The 15845-nt window shown below is 39.0% G+C and overlaps 1 long non-coding RNA gene across 1 annotated transcript in view; it reads left to right on the forward strand.

Annotated features, from left to right (window-relative positions):
- Window positions 1–1424: 1424 nt before the first annotated feature.
- The window catches only part of LOC123479698 (uncharacterized), a 49485-nt gene continuing 35064 nt past the window's right edge, over window positions 1425–15845 (forward strand). Inside the window, exons 1-2 of the long non-coding RNA XR_006655397.3 lie at window positions 1425–1546; window positions 11100–11267. This is a non-coding gene — a long non-coding RNA (uncharacterized lncRNA). The remainder of the gene's footprint in view (window positions 1547–11099; window positions 11268–15845) is intronic.

The raw sequence follows: 15845 nt of genomic DNA on the forward strand, positions 1-15845 counted from the left end.
TATAAACACGGATGTCCCTGATTAGGTGCAACTCCATTTCTTTATTTGCAATCACCATTACATTACTCTCCCAAAATACTGCAGGAAGGCCTCAGACCTCACTGAACAGAAACTTTATAAGCTCCTTCTCCCTCCCTTGGGCTTTCCTCTGCTCGGCTGCCCCTCCTCCGACTCAGAGTGTGTAATCAGCCCTGATCTCCTGCTGAGCACCGTCAGGAAAATGGCAGCTCTCGCTGAGAGACAGCAGAGCCATTCACAGTCGTGGAGCTATTGAAACATTGACAGATATGACAGACATTTCCAAAGCTGTGCAAAGCATTAATTTTAATGTATGCTGTGTGTCCTTACATAGTAAATATTTATTTGACTGTGAAAGATAGGAGAGGTAATCACTGCTTTCCTTCAAATACAGTTCCTCTATGAGCTCCATTCCCCTTATCTGGAGGGAGCTCAGGACTCAGTTGTGGAGTTTGGAAACAGAGCATGGGAAACGGAAAGAGGCAAGAGGTAAGATCTTTATTCTAGAGTCAAACTTTAACAGTCTGTGTATTGTCCAAAGTGTTTGCTTTGGTCTCATGGACACAGCATAGCCCTGGTGGTTCAGTAATGAACAAGAACCATGCTTAGCTGGAAAATTATTTCTAGGATGTCTGGATTGCCAGTGAGATCTTATCTGACACTTTCTTCCACTGTAAACCTATCTGACACTATCTTCCACTGTATTCTTCCCACCCAAATCTCCTATTATGGTCTTCTCAGTTAACCTCTAAAGTAACCCGGATGGCCAATCTATTCAGAAGGTCTCTCCAGGGCTACTATCTCTTCAGATGTATAGCAGACACATTTTCTCTTTAAACCAAATGGATGGAGAAGCTGGAAGGCAGTTGACTGGATCAGAACAATAATCACTCTTTGAACACCTGCAAAGGTATAGTTATTTTCATATGCACTATTTGAGGAATCTAAACATCTCTTATGTAGGCATTTCACAGAGGAGAAATGAGACATAACAAGGACAGAATACTCTTTCCAGTGTCACCTTATGACAGAATTGAGGTTTAGACTTGAGACTTTCTAATTCAAGTCTGATGCTCTCTGTCTACTACACTGCAACAGAGAGCACTGCATACATAAAAGCATTCTGTAAACCTTAAATCTTTATGGAAATGTTAGTTACTGCTATTGTGGATGGTTAGAAAAATGCGCTTGTTAGTTTTGTCTGGCTGGTCAGCCATCCAGGGCTTTTCTAATGAGGCAATGAACCCAACAGGGGTGAGGGGATGAGCTGCCAAGCCTTTCACATCAACTTTGTGTGCACTAATTAAACATCATGCCTGGATAAATGGCCCAGGATGACAAAGTCCACAGCTTCTCACAGATGGTTCCAGGAAGTCGCATGGTTGGGTGGAGAGGATTTGGTCATGAATAAGATGCAACCTCAAACCTCCTACACTGGCTCTGTGAGACCAGGTACATTAATCTTCCTTTGTATCAGCAGCAGGCTGTGAAGTGAATGGCAGGGGCTCTGGAAATCAATTTCCCATTGGTGAGTATCTGCTAAATATGTGCTTATTTCATTATAATATATAAGGTGGGTGACATATACTGTGCTATAAGATCAAGCTCTAAAATATTGATTCATTATAAGGTTGTTTTTTTTTTTTTAACCTATACCGTTTATCTTGGCATGCTTTCTTAAACATCCTTTGACCTTTTACAAGCTGGTTTATTTACTAAGTTTGTTCTCTTTAGTCCTTTGTATTTAGTGGAACTTCTTTGGAATTTTCCTCTTACAAAATTTTACACTGGAGAGGAAAATATACATAGTCAAATTCCCCAGAGGATAGAAACAGGTTTGCAATTATGCAAGATACTGGTCATGCGTACTGTGTTACAATATTAATGCAACTCTAGTTTAGAGTCTTAGAGGCAGCAACTTTTCTACACAACACTCTACTAAATCTGGGAGATACTCTCTCTACCTTTTCTGTCTCAAATTCTACAAGTGTAGAAAAACCAATTTTTTTTTTTGTCACTTTAGCAGTTGTGTGGCCAGCCAATGACAGATTTTTTTATCTGGTGGTAAAGGTATGTTCTCTTGTGGAGTATCTGAAAAATCAAAAGGGCAACAACTTCTTATAAGACTTGAATTTTTTAGTCTCCCTGATTGGAATGTGTTCATTGATAGTTACAATGAAAATGAGTCATCTACACTCTCTAACTAATGGGACCCCAGATTTGTGACCCCAATGGTTTCATTTCACTAAGTCCTTAGAGCAAAGACTCAACTCCTAGGATAAGGATACTATGATCTTATTTAGATTTCAAGTTCCTGTCTGGATCCAGTATTGGCATTTGGGGCATCTTTATCTACTTGGCACCAGGTTGAATGTTTTCGCTTGTATTATCCTGTTAAAGCTTAAAACAAACTGTACTGTTCTACAAACAGAGACACTGATACTCCCACCCCCTCACAAATTTAATTGATTTGCTCAAAGTAGGAGTTTGGATAGAAACCAGGGGTTTCAAGTGGACAATTTTATGTTCTTTCATTGGGGATTTGTTATAACTGACTTCTATTATTACTAAGACATGAGATGTTGAGCAATGAAGAAACCACCGAGCCATTCTGATTAATCTTGTCCATTCATGAGTCAGCCTGAGGGCATCCTTGGTAGTTTGTGCCCTTTTTTGGCCCAACATTTAGATTGAGGGTGATGAGACATAGGGCTCTCTAATAATACCTCTGCCCATAAACTCTTTGCATCTAACCCCAGTAAGTGGTGAACTATTATATCTCACTGGCAAGAGAAGACAATGCTGGTGTCCTAAACCGCCTCATTTAAAATGGTGGTGGTTGATCATTCAATTGCTTCAAATACGTGGCCTAGGGCTAATGATTAAGGTGGAATTAGGATCATTGCAAGTCCTTTTAGAGACGCCTTTCTTGTCCTAGAAGAGTCATATAAAGTCATTATGGATCGGGGAACCAATAAAGAGTTTAGACTCATCCGTCGAGAAGAAGCCCTTCTACCCGCAAGAACCTGAGAGAAAAAACATAGTAAGAGGGTAGAAGGGCCTTTGGACCTTGATTTCTGTAATAAATAGGTGAGCTTCTTGGTTAATGTGTATGTAGTTACTTTCTGAAGATGAACTTATTCTTGCCTTATACAAAATGAACAATTTGGTTCTCCAACATTTTATGGATGAGCAAAGTGGAGGTGAATTATGTGCAATAAGAGGGTATGGCTTCTGTCCATCATCAAGAGTTAATAAAGGCCCCATAGTCTAAGAAACATGTTTCTTTCAATTTATTCAGTGCAATAGGATACTTCCTCTGCATTAGAATGACTTAACCGTGGTTACATTTTGTGGAATAAAAATGTGGTGGAAGTTGAAGAGCTCTAGGATGGCTTGGGGACCTTATTTTAAGAGGCCATGTGACATGGATTAACTCTTCACGTTATTTCAGAAGAGTGAATACCAGGGAAACTAATGCAGTAGACTAAGAAGATAGCATGTTGAACTCCTCTCCTTGGAATCATTCCCAGAACTTTCCCTGCTCACTATTCTCTGATGACTCCCAAATTTATATCTTTAGCTCAGAGCTTTGCAATGAACTCCAGACCTGACTTTCAGCTCTCTGTTCAACACTTTGACTAGCACGTCTTGCATACACATACTACTTATCTGACCAACAAAATCTATTGTGCCACTCTGCCTTCTTGTCTTTCTAATTCTAGCTAGAATTATTCTAGATTCTTCTTCTCTCTTGTTCCCCACATTTGATCAATCATTATGCCATGTTAATCCTATCTTAGAAATATCCCTCAAATCTAATTCTGGCACTTTATGTCCCACGTATTCCCATTTTCTTGGATTTTCCTTGCCAGAATTATTGCAAACATTTCCCACTGATATCCCTGACTCTGATTCTCTTCTCCCCAATCTCTTATATACTCTGCTGCCAGAATTTTCTTCCTAAAAAATAAAAACATGCCATGTAGCTTTGTTGTTTAAAGACCTCCATTGTTTTCTCCTTGCCAGTGAGATGAAGTTCAAACTCTTTTGTTCCTACAGTTTATAAGGTTTTCACAATCTAGACCCCACTTATCTTTCCAGTCTCATCACTTTCCACCCCCCTCAACCACACATTCTACACAATCACCAAACTGAACTGTCTTGTTTCCTTAACACATGGTGTGCTTTCTTTATTCTGTTTGTTTGCATAAGCTTTTCCCTACGCTTAGAATCCCCTATCTTTTTCCAGGGAACTCCTAGTCGTCTTTAAAAACAGCACAGTGACTGATAACAGGTATATTTATTGACCATTTATTCTGTTTCAGGCACTATACTAAGCACTTTGCAGGCACCATCTTAACTAATTTTTTAAAACCCCAAAATGTGAACACTATCACATTGGAAGGAGGAGTTAAATGAGATTTAGAGAGCTTGGGTAATTACCAGATTTACACAGGGTATCTAGGCTGAGGGACTCCAGAACTCATACTCCAGAACTCGTATCTGCAGCAGAGAGCTTGAAAAATTAAGTGAATGAATGAATAATGAACAAATAGTACTAGGGAGATTGTGACCTTTGCTTTCGGCAAAACCATAGCATGAAGTATATATTCCTTACCTTTAGAGGGGGAGCTACCAGCCCCCTTTTTGCACTGAGAATTATAAATTCATTATCAGTGAACCTCTGCTCCAAGGATTCTGTGATTACCACCATAACGCATCCCAGGCAAGGTTAATAAGGTCTTCCACTGTGTTCTCATAAACTCATGCTTACACTTCTGTTGGTGGATTAAATTATCAATATTGGCTCAAGTGTCTGTCTCCCTCTCACTAAACAATGAGCTCCTAGAGGAACAAGAATGTCTTGTTCCTTTGTGTAACTGCTGCAGTACTCAACATGGTGTTTGGTACAGAATAACCATATGGTATGTATTTCTGGAATGAATACTCTAAACACCCTTGCTTTGGTCTAGAAGTAGATATGTCATAGATGTTACAATGCATAAATATTTCTGTTCATATTTCCACTTAATGAGCTTATACCTCACAGTGAATGGAAGTTATGATTCTGATGTTCCTATGTCTCTCCCAGTTGCTGTGTGTCTTTTCTAGTGGGAGCATCTTGCCATGCTGATTTTACATCAAGACTTTAAGACATAGTTTATTTTTAAAAATAAATTAATGGCCTCTAAACACATGCTAATGAGTTTCTCTGGTGCTCAATTAAAGTATTGGTGATCCATTCTAATCCTAGAGGAAAAACTTTTTTTTCTTTTTGTGGGAATGGGGAGCTTCCAGAATTGTTGAGAATAGTATATAAAACTTCGTGAGTATATTAAGGGATTTGGGAAGTAATTTTTTCACTACATTGATTTTTTTTAACCTAAAACCAATACTGGATAGTAACCTTCAAATAAGATGTGTCTTTAGGCCTACTGAGTGGTGGGTAGAGTATTGATGTAATAGTTTAAGAGGATGACGTTGAAGTTCCAATTTGACTTGTAGATTTCTTCCATTGATTTATAACCAAAAGTGGTTTTCATGAGTTGTCTTTCTTAGCTGTGTGATTGGTATGCTATCACTGCCAATCTGCCAAGGCAGATGCTAGCTGCCTTGGCCAAGCTAAAGCTACTGAGCCAAATACTAGCCATCGGGGAGGGTTGGCAATACTATGGGAGTGTGTGTAGGGTAGATAGGATAACAAAGCTCATACTAGGGGAAAGAGCAAAAGTGGGGTGATAGTTTGGAACAGCGATCAGGGCTTAAGTCAATATTAGGATAGCAAAAGAGGGATTCTAGATTTGCTACTGACAGTCATAATCTTGGGCTTGGCATTAAAATGAGAAAGGTAAAACCTGACAGGAGCATATTGGCATATGAAGTATATGAGCTTTGGTGAAGGCCCAGTCAGTTCAGAATGGTTTTCTTAGAAAACAGTTACATAACTTAAACATAAATGAGTCACGTTAGACCTGCTCCTGCCAAAACATAAAACAGCTCACTCAGTAAGTGCAATTCACTGCCACCACATCTACCCTGAACCACTACAAATTTAACTCTAAAGGACTAGAATGTAATGTGGATCTTTACTATCTCTTCTTGAATGGTTAGTCAAGAAGTTTACACATTATATCAAAAGCAAAATATATTAAAATTTGTCTTCACTCATCCATCTTTCTAAAAACATTAAAAAGTTTCCCCTCTTTCTGTTTCTATTTCAATCTCTGCTTTTTTCTCCAGCTTTGACCCTTTTCCCATGTCCCTGGCTCCTCCCCCTCCATTTTCCTTTTCCCAGCCACAATGATGCTCCTTTTCCTATTTGGGGAGTATTTCTCCCACTTACTTAGGCCCAGAGCAGGATTCTGATGAATGAAATTCTCCACCTTCTTGCAGCTATCTACATTTGCACTCCTTTTTGAAGACTCAGTGAAGCCCTAACTTCACCTCTATTAAGATAGATCTAATTCTTCCAATCTATCCAGATACTGGAAAGTTTTATGGGGAAAAGAATTTCCACATTCCAATGTAACCTGAAATGGCCTTTCACAAATGATGGTTGCTTCATCAAAGATCAGCTGTTGACCAACTTGGCCAAGGTTAGGCTTTGCAAAGTTCCCACCTCTGGCAAGAATATCCAGAACCAGATTGCCCAAAGATACCGTGTATGGTGCTACTGAAGAATTTGTGGTTGCAGTTGCCCTGTCTACAGTGCCCAGTGATTAGGCAATAGTGCAGTGAAGGGCATGGCTAAATGGCAGTGCTGGCTTGGGACACTGGTTGTCTGTCTATTGAAAGCTGTCAATTTTTTTTCCTTTGGAGTCAAAGATTATTTCTAGCATGTGAATGAACCGGTGAAAAAGGCAAAATTCAACAGCCATCCCCACCTCCCTTCCCTGATTCCACTGCCCCTTGGTTTTGTCCATGTGTCCTTTAGAGTTGTTTCTGAAAACCCTTCACCCTTTCCCCCCACCCATTGTCCCATTCCATCTCCCATCTGGTTACTGTCCATTTCTTCTTAATTTCAATGTCTCTGGTTTTATTTTGCTTGCTTGTTTGTTTTGTTTATTAAGTTCCACTTAAAGGTGAGATCATATGGTATTTGTCTTTTACTACCTGGCTTATTTCACTTAACATAGTGCTCTCCAGTTCCATCCATGCTGTTGCAAAGGGTAGGAGCTCCTTCTTTCTTTCTGCTGCATAGTATTCCATTGTGTAATGTACCATAGTTTTTTGATCCATTCATTTACTGATGGGGTTGGAGGGGAGAGGTGGAGGGAAAGGCAGACAACTGTACTTGAACAACAATAAAATTTTAAAAAATGGGAAAAAAACCCAAAATGAATGACATAGGCTCATAAAGTGTTTTTAAGAATACTTTGGGAAGTTTTCTGTCAATGTCTTGAAGTTGGAATATTCAAATGATGTTAATATTACAAGTGAGAACTACATAAAAATAACTTGAAAGTATCTACTAAGAGTCTTTAAAATGATCATCAATTTCATTTCTGAGTGTCTATCCAATGAAGTAAACCTAAATATTAAAAAATAAAAACTTTATGCATAAAGATGCCCATTGCAATGTTCTTTATACTAGAGATCAATGGTTAAAAGTTTAAAGGACTGTTCTATTGAGAAAAAATGTTATGCAAATCATGATAACTGTGCTGAATAGATAATTAAGCAGCCATTAACATGGTACTTGTTATGCCCATGTTATAATTTTCAATGTAAGAGGTACATTGAGAAGTAAGATGTAAATTTATATATCCAATATGATGAAAACTTTATAATATGTATGTATATATATGTATAATGTATATACACATATGTGCATAAAAATATATGTGTGTGTGTATATATATATATATATATATATATATGCAGAATAATGAAAGCAAATTGTTAGTTGTAGTTCACTTGGGATGCTGCTGGAACTGTGGGTTTTTCCTCATTTTTCTACTTTCATATATTTACTCTTTTTCTATAAAGACCATGCACTTGTTTTATAATAATAAGATAATAATAATAGTTGTAAAGGTTTATAAAATATTTAAATACAATTCCAAATGGGACAGCAGCCTTGGGCACTGAAGTCTATTGTTATAAACTAAAGTTTCTTTTTTTTGGTGGGGGTTCATTCCCTTTGTAATGACACCTTACAATGCAATTTCCAGCATCATCAGCTGTGAGATTGTTGTAATCTCAAGGAATGCATTCTGGTCTTAACAACCATGGCAACAGATTTTGAAAAAAGTTAAATGGAATGTGTCTGATTAAGGATCTACTGCAACTCAGTTCAATTTGAATCCTATTCTCCCGGTTGAGGATGCAGTTCTGATGCTAATTCTCAGGCAGACGCACGGTGGTACCACTAGAAGAGAATTGCCGCTTACTCCCTGGATGGCTTTAGCTGTCACCTCTTTTCTGGAACCTCAGTTTCCCTCTGTTTAAAGCAAGGATGTAATACTTACATCAGAGAGCTGTTGACTAGAGCCAATGAGGCCATTAACATACAGAAAAGTGCTGTGCACACTTTGGGTAGGTAGTTCAATGTAGGGAAATCACCTGACATGGTGTTAAGCAAAACTGACTTTCCCTGGCTCAGCCAGGTACTATATCCTCTGTTGTCAGAAGATGACCGAACACTCTGGATCTTTTCTTGAGTCATTTGCAAAATGAGGATAATGGTACTCACCTTGAAAGTTATTATAAGTGTTGGAAATGATACAGGTCTAAAAATGTCTCATATGAAGCCCTTAGAATTAGTAACCACTATTTTAAAGTATTTATCAAAAGCAACTTGACCTATATTTCCTGAATATGCTCCAACCCTTGGCATTCATTATATTTGAATAATCAAGATCTCTTGATGACAGGTTATGGGCACCGCTAACAGTGTTTCTGGATTCCAGTCTAATGGATTCCGAAGTGCATGCTTGGCTAAGGTTATCCTTTCTTTAGGAGAACTTGCACTTCACCTTGTTAAATTTGTGAGCGGAGTTTTAATGTGAGTCTCTGCGGCTTGGTTGGGTTTGCTATATTTGAAATTAACTATAGAGATTCTGGGATGGGTGCTTTTCTTGCTCTGGTTAGTTAGTTATTTAACAACTTTTGTTTATGCTTTGTAGAAAGTATTTACTTCTCGTGGAAGCTCTTTCCTTGGCTTCTAAGAGACTTAATCATACAGCCTTGTTGATAATATAGAGATTATCCCTGGGCTGTTAAAAATGACCGTACTGTTTTAATTCCATGAGACCTTACAGGATTCATTGTTTTCAAACAAAATAATCTTGAGTTATGTATATTAATAAATTCCCAAATCTGCAGTCTCAAGGCAGAGAGACCTCTGTGATGCAAATATCTGTGCCCTCAGCAAGATGTTGATTTTATTTGTAAAATACCAATCTCTAAACAATGACTAATGGCTAGAAGAGAAGCTCCTCTTTTAATATGTTGGTCATTTAATTTCATATCCTTGTTTTAGGTAAGGCAGACTCTATGAGAATTCTTATCATCTGGAAGTCCTCTCTGGTTGGTTGCTGATTGAATGAAAGCCTTCCAGCACATGAGTTCTGTGCAGATGGATGATTGACAAGGACTCTTTAGTATAGTCCAGGTTACCATCTAAGAAAAAAGCATGTACCCAGTTTCAGGGTGATGTCAGGATTAATTTGCTTACTGAGACACTTTTAAAATGGATTTGCAATGCATCTTGTTCAGTTTTCTCCATTTTAATAAGAACTTGTTGTTAAAGTGGCAGGATTCAAAGCCATAGAAAATAAGCTCTGGCCATGATTCTAACACTGAAATACATTATATTCAAGAACTGCATCACTACATAACTGAACCCCTGTCTGTAACGTGCATAAAGAAACCTCCAAAGAGCAACAAAAGCAGAAAATTATAAGCATTTCCCTCTAGGGCTTCTCTCCCTTATCTAGCGTACACCAGAACAGTCAATGAATTCTGGATGCCTTGTTGGCTCCAAAGCAAGGATTTTCATCCAACTAGAAGCAAATGTTCTATTTTGAAATTTGGATGGAAAGTTATTGGTATGAAAGTGTATGTGAAGGGAGAATGACATCAATCTCCTTGATGAGCAATGCAGGGCTTCCCAAATGTTTTTCAGGTGGTGGAGAACACAGCAGTCATGAAGCTCATTTCAGAACATCACGAAATAATGATTCATTGATTTCCATTGTACACATCAGGCATGACTCTACCATTGTGAACAATGATGACAAAATAATAATAATTTCAAACATAATAATAGTAACAGCTAATATTTGTTGATAAATTAATTAGAACCTGACATATACTAAGTTCTCAAAAACTGTTAGCTATTATTATCATAGTTATATTGTCATCAGTGTTCCTGATGGTAGGGTTTTTCCTACTGTACTTTATGTATATGTGCATATAGATAAAGAAACTGAGGCACCGAGAGGTTAAACAACTTGCCCTAGGAAGAACACACAGTTCTGAAGTGGTGAGGCAGAGACATGAACCTCAGCAGCATGGCTCCAAAGCCAGAGTTCCCACCTCCACAAGTACTTGTTCATGAAAGAACAAACAAGCAAAAAAGAAAAACTAAGAGTATAGACTGTTGCTCATTTTCCCCATTAATATTTACTAGCAACTTGTTACTGTTTTGTTGTCAATGAGTGAAAATTTGAGTAAAAGGACTGTAAATATTTAGAGAAGAAAAATTCAAAATTGAACAAAACATTTTCCCATTCATATGATTCCTCAACAATTTGAAAAAGACCAGGTTTTAGATGCAGAATCCAGCAGTCCAACTCAAGATAAATTGTTGTTTTGTGGGATCACTTTGAGAACTACTTGGCTATGAAAAAGTGTCTTGGACATGAGATGAAAACACTTGGGTTGATACATCTTTGACTGTTTTAATTGCTGTATGACTCTGGGCACGGTGGGCTAGAGAGAGATGGGGCAATGGGATGAAATATTGCTAGCACACACCAAGATGTCTCCCGCAAGCTTGTCTTGACTTATACTTGATCACTTATACATCTTGCACATCTTGCACATTTATCAAACCTTGTGTATCTATTTAGTCTTTTCTCAAGTCCCAGCTTCTCCAGGAGACCTTGCCTGACCACATTAGCTCCTCACTGAATTCCTGTTGCCTTCACGAATGCTATGCAGATGACGACTTGAGAGGTTCCTAACATGTTTTGTGTATCATTATCATGGATCTTCGACTCCAAGGCAAACATCTTGAGGTCAGGAGCTGGATCTTTTACAGCTGTTACTTTGCTTAGCTCAGGTCTCAAGAGATGTCTGGTGGTGGATGCTATTGAGTGAGAGAATTGAATAGGCACTGCCTTGAAGCTGGTTCTACATTCATATCTGAAAAGCTATACATAACATCAAGGAAGATGGGAAAGAAACATTTTAAAGCTTGTATGACAGAAAAAGTACTTTTAAAAATAACCACAATGGACTGTTAAGGAGGATAGTTTTTGTTGAATGGAAGGCTGAGAGCCTTGCTGAGTTTGGCTGTGTGGGCTGGCAAGTAAAAAGTAGGGAGAGCTGCCTTGTTTGACGGGTAGGGAAAAGGAATTTGGAGTTCCAGGGAAAATCCAGGAAGGAGGTGGGAGGAGCAAGAGGAAAAAGGAGCCAGGAGCAGGTGAGAATTTTGGTATCTTGAGGGACATAGGTCACAGAAGGAATTCTCCCTGGAGGAGGAGTGACCTGAAAGGATTTTCAAAAACTAGAAATGTCTAATATGAGATTTTCAGTTGTTTGGTTTAAGATTTGGTGTCAGACCCCCTTCACCTAATGTTCTGTGTGTGTTTTCACAGGGTTAGTGTTTCAAAAATTGTTGGTTGGTTTTTTTAAAAAAAAGAAATTGGTGGCCCTGGCTGGTGTGGCTCAGTGGATTGAGTGCCAGCCTGCTAACCAAAGGGTTGCTGGTTCGATTCCCAGTGAGGGCACATGCCTGGGTTGCAGGCCAGGCCCCCTATGGAGGGGCACATGAGAGGCAACCACACCACGATATTTCTCTCCCTCTCTTCCTCTCTCCCTTCCCTTCTCTCTAAAAAATCAGCAAATAAAATCTTTTAAAAAAATTGGTGAAGGGCCTCAGTTTAACCTCTGATTCACATTTTGTAAGTGTGGAATAATAAATCAGGATCCTATGAAGCAGACAAAAGCTTGGGTTCTTAAGCCCTCTGGGAATTTTCAAAACTCTGGGAGAAGGATTCAACTTTCCATTAATCTGTGAGAAGGGATTCAAGTCAAATGTCTAGGTCTTAGGTGTCAAGCCTCAGGTAATATCTGGGTTTTATTCTGCAAGACTAGATCTTGCCCTAGAAATTGTATGAGAGGTCACGAGGCATAGTGAAAGGGAGCCCAAGCCTGGAATAAGAGGACCAGGTTTCTATTCTGACTCTGCAATGTACTGTTTAGAGCCTCAGTTTGATCATTTATAAAATATACCTACCCACCCAGCAGATATGAAAATAAAGATAAAATATGTAGCCCATACTAGGATATAATGTATGATCAATACATGCATAGTTGGTCATGTTGGGAACCTCCCTGCCTGGTTTCAGAAGCTGTAACCCCCATGGCTAAGGCTGAGTCAGAGACCTTGGGACCATAAGCCACTAAGGAGACAAAGCTTATCTCCCTGGCAGGGGCGCCACCTCTGCCCACTTTACTTTACCCTGCTTGGCCCCGAGCTTGACCAGTTAGCCAATGACAGGTAAGATTCCTCTAGGGAAGGATGACCTAAGACAGGCATGGTCATGAAGAGGCCCACAGGGAAGGACTTGGGGGGCTATAGAAGAAGGGGGTGATGGACCCTCGCCCCTCAGCTTTGACATAGCCTGAGTCCTCATTCTGTCTGCAAGAAGTCTCCGAATCTCTTGGCTGCCTTACTTCCCCTGCCTGACTTAAGCCTGAAAAAATGCCAGAGGTGGGTGCAGTCCTGTGCTGGAAAGGGTGGATTCCCCAGGACGATCTGGCCTAAGAAAGAATGCATAAAATCCTGTGAAACCTGCTTTGCTCATACCCTCAATTTAAATGATAAGGGTCCAACCCTGAAATGAGTTTGTTTCCCAAAATCTTATAGCTCTTTAGCTAACTGACCCTAACTCAGAATAAGCCCTCAGAGTTCTTTGTTTGTTATCTGTTATTTGATCCTTACTGCCTGCCAATGATTGATGAGCTTTACCTGTATTCCTGTGCAAAATGAACCTAATAAAACCCATTGAGGAAAAGGCTCTTAGTCCATCTTTTTTGAGAGATCAGCCACCTTTCCTCCCCAAGCAGATCATGTCTTGGTAGACTTATTCTCATCCGTGGTGGACTGGGCACTCTGTGGCAAAGCTCTCCCACATGGTCATACTTGAAAAGATAGTTGATTCACCTCTCGAATCTATAAAACTTATCAGTCAGCACAGGCTAGATTGTGCCTGGTAACAAAAGAAATCCATAATTCTTAGTGGTTTAGAGCAACGGGTTTGTTTCTCACTTGCTCTACATGCACATCATAAAGTGTCTAGATATCTGCTTTGTCTTGTCCGCATGTTAGACCCAGGCTGATGAAGCAGCTGTTATCATTGTCCATTGAGAGGAAAGGAAAAAAGCTTTAAAAAGTCTAGAATAAACTGTTGAAGGAAATGTGACATTCCCATATGCCTGGAAGGCAGAAAGCTGAAATCATGTGGCAAACAGCACTAAGAGTAACAAAATAATATTTCTTCTTTGTTGTTTCTCTAATCTCTTCATGGAGGCTGGGTCATGGGTTTGTTAGACAGCAACCTTCTGAGGGAATGTTAGAAAGTTTCTTCAGAGTGCCGGACCCCGTCATGATCCAATTACCCTCGGGTTCACAGCGAGGATTGCTTTCAATCTACCGTAATGATTTGGAAGCAATAGATTTTAAACATCATTTAATTGAGTCAAAGATTTTGAAAGTACAAGTGCAGGATTCCCTAATGCAAGTTCTGATGTACTCAATTTTATGGCATTTGTGGTTAATGTTTCTGTCTCAATAAGAGATATACTTTATATTCCAAGTCGAATTTGAGTAACTATTAGTAAAATCAAATCACCAAAGTGTTGAATATGAAGCATCTTAGTACTGTTATATTTCATTGTGATATTTTAAGGCTAACATACACATCTGTATACATATTTGCCAAGTTGGTACACTCTGAAAAGAAAATCATTTATAGAGGTAAATTTTATCGATGGTTCTCTGACTGTGCCATTACATATGAAGGTGTGAGAATTGACAGAGAAGGGTTCATGAAATGATGATAGAAATACCAGAGACAGATTTCTGGCCAATCTCTGTTCCTTACCCTTTCTCCCACCTGCCTGAAATTCTCATCAGCCATGCTGATTCCCCCCCTCTCCCCCTGAATGCTATATACCTCTATGGATAGACCGACTTCACTTCCTCTACCTAGAAGATACTCACTCCTTGATTACTTTGCTTACATTTCATGTCTTCTGTGAAGCTGTCTACATTTTTCTCAAAGATACCAAACTACTCCCCACTCTGCAATTCCAAAGAACTTTCAGTGATTCTTTGATAGCACTTAGCATATTGCATTGTAGTGGTCTGTCTCCTTGCACCCCTCAGCCCCCCAGTTATTTCTATATCACTATCACCAAGCATAATTTCTGATAGACAGAAGATGTTACATGAATAACTGAAAGGCATGAAGCCAGGGCTTGACACCAGGTCTTTTAATCATGACTGTGGATTATGCTCCATTTCTTCACACTGTTCTGATTGGTTTAGCAGTAGAGATGTTCTCCTTAAGATAAAGGTTAAGATCCTCATAGTAATATAAGTTCCTTGCTAGAACATGTGTGCTTGGAGGACAAGGATCATTTGTGACTTATTCACTATATGTTGCTGGTGCCTAGAATAGTATCTGATCTATAATAAGGAGGCAACAAACACTTGTTTCTTTTATTTTTAAAATATATGTTATTGATTATGCTATTATGGTTGTGCCATTTTTTCTCCCTTTTATTCTCCTCTGACCTGTACCCCACCTCCCACAATCATTCCCCCACCTTAGTTCATGTCCATGGGTCATACATATAAGTTCTTTGTCTTCTCCACTTCCCATACTATTCTTAACCTCCCTCTGTCTATTTTGTACTTACCATTTATGCTTCTTATTCCCTGTACCTTTTCCCCTATTCTCCCCCTTTCCCTTCCCTGCTGATAACCATCCACGTGATCTCCATTTCTGTGAATCTGTTCCTGTTCTAGTTGTTTGCTTAGTTCGTTTTTGTTCTTTTGGTTTCAGTTGTTGATAGTTGTGAGTTTGTTGTCATTTCACTGTTCGTATTTTTGACCTTTTTTTTCTTAGATAAGCTCCTTTAACATGTCATATAATAAGGTCTTGGTGATGATGAACTCCTTGAACTTGACCTTATCTGGGAAGCACTTTATCTGCCCTTCCATTCTAAATGAAAGCTTTGCTGGACAGAGCAATCTTGGATGTAGGTCCTTGCCTTTCATGACTTTGAATACTTCTTTTCAACCCCTTCTTGCCTGTAAGGTTTCTTTTGAGAAATCAGCTGATAGTCTTATGGGAACTCCTTTGTAAGTAACTGTCTCTTTTTCTCTTGCTGTTTTTAAGAATTTCTCCTTATTTTCATCTTGGGTAGTGTAATTTTGATGTGCCTTGGTGTGTGCTTCCTTGGGTCCAACTTCTTTGGGGCTCTCTGAGCTTCTTGGACTTTCTGGAAGTCTATTTCCTTTGCCAGATTAGGAAAGTTCTTCTTCATTATTTGTTCAAATAAGTTTTCAATTCTTGCTCTTC

The sequence above is a fragment of the Desmodus rotundus genome, chromosome 1, assembly GCF_022682495.2.
Source record: "Desmodus rotundus isolate HL8 chromosome 1, HLdesRot8A.1, whole genome shotgun sequence".
NCBI lineage: Eukaryota > Metazoa > Chordata > Mammalia > Chiroptera > Phyllostomidae > Desmodus > Desmodus rotundus.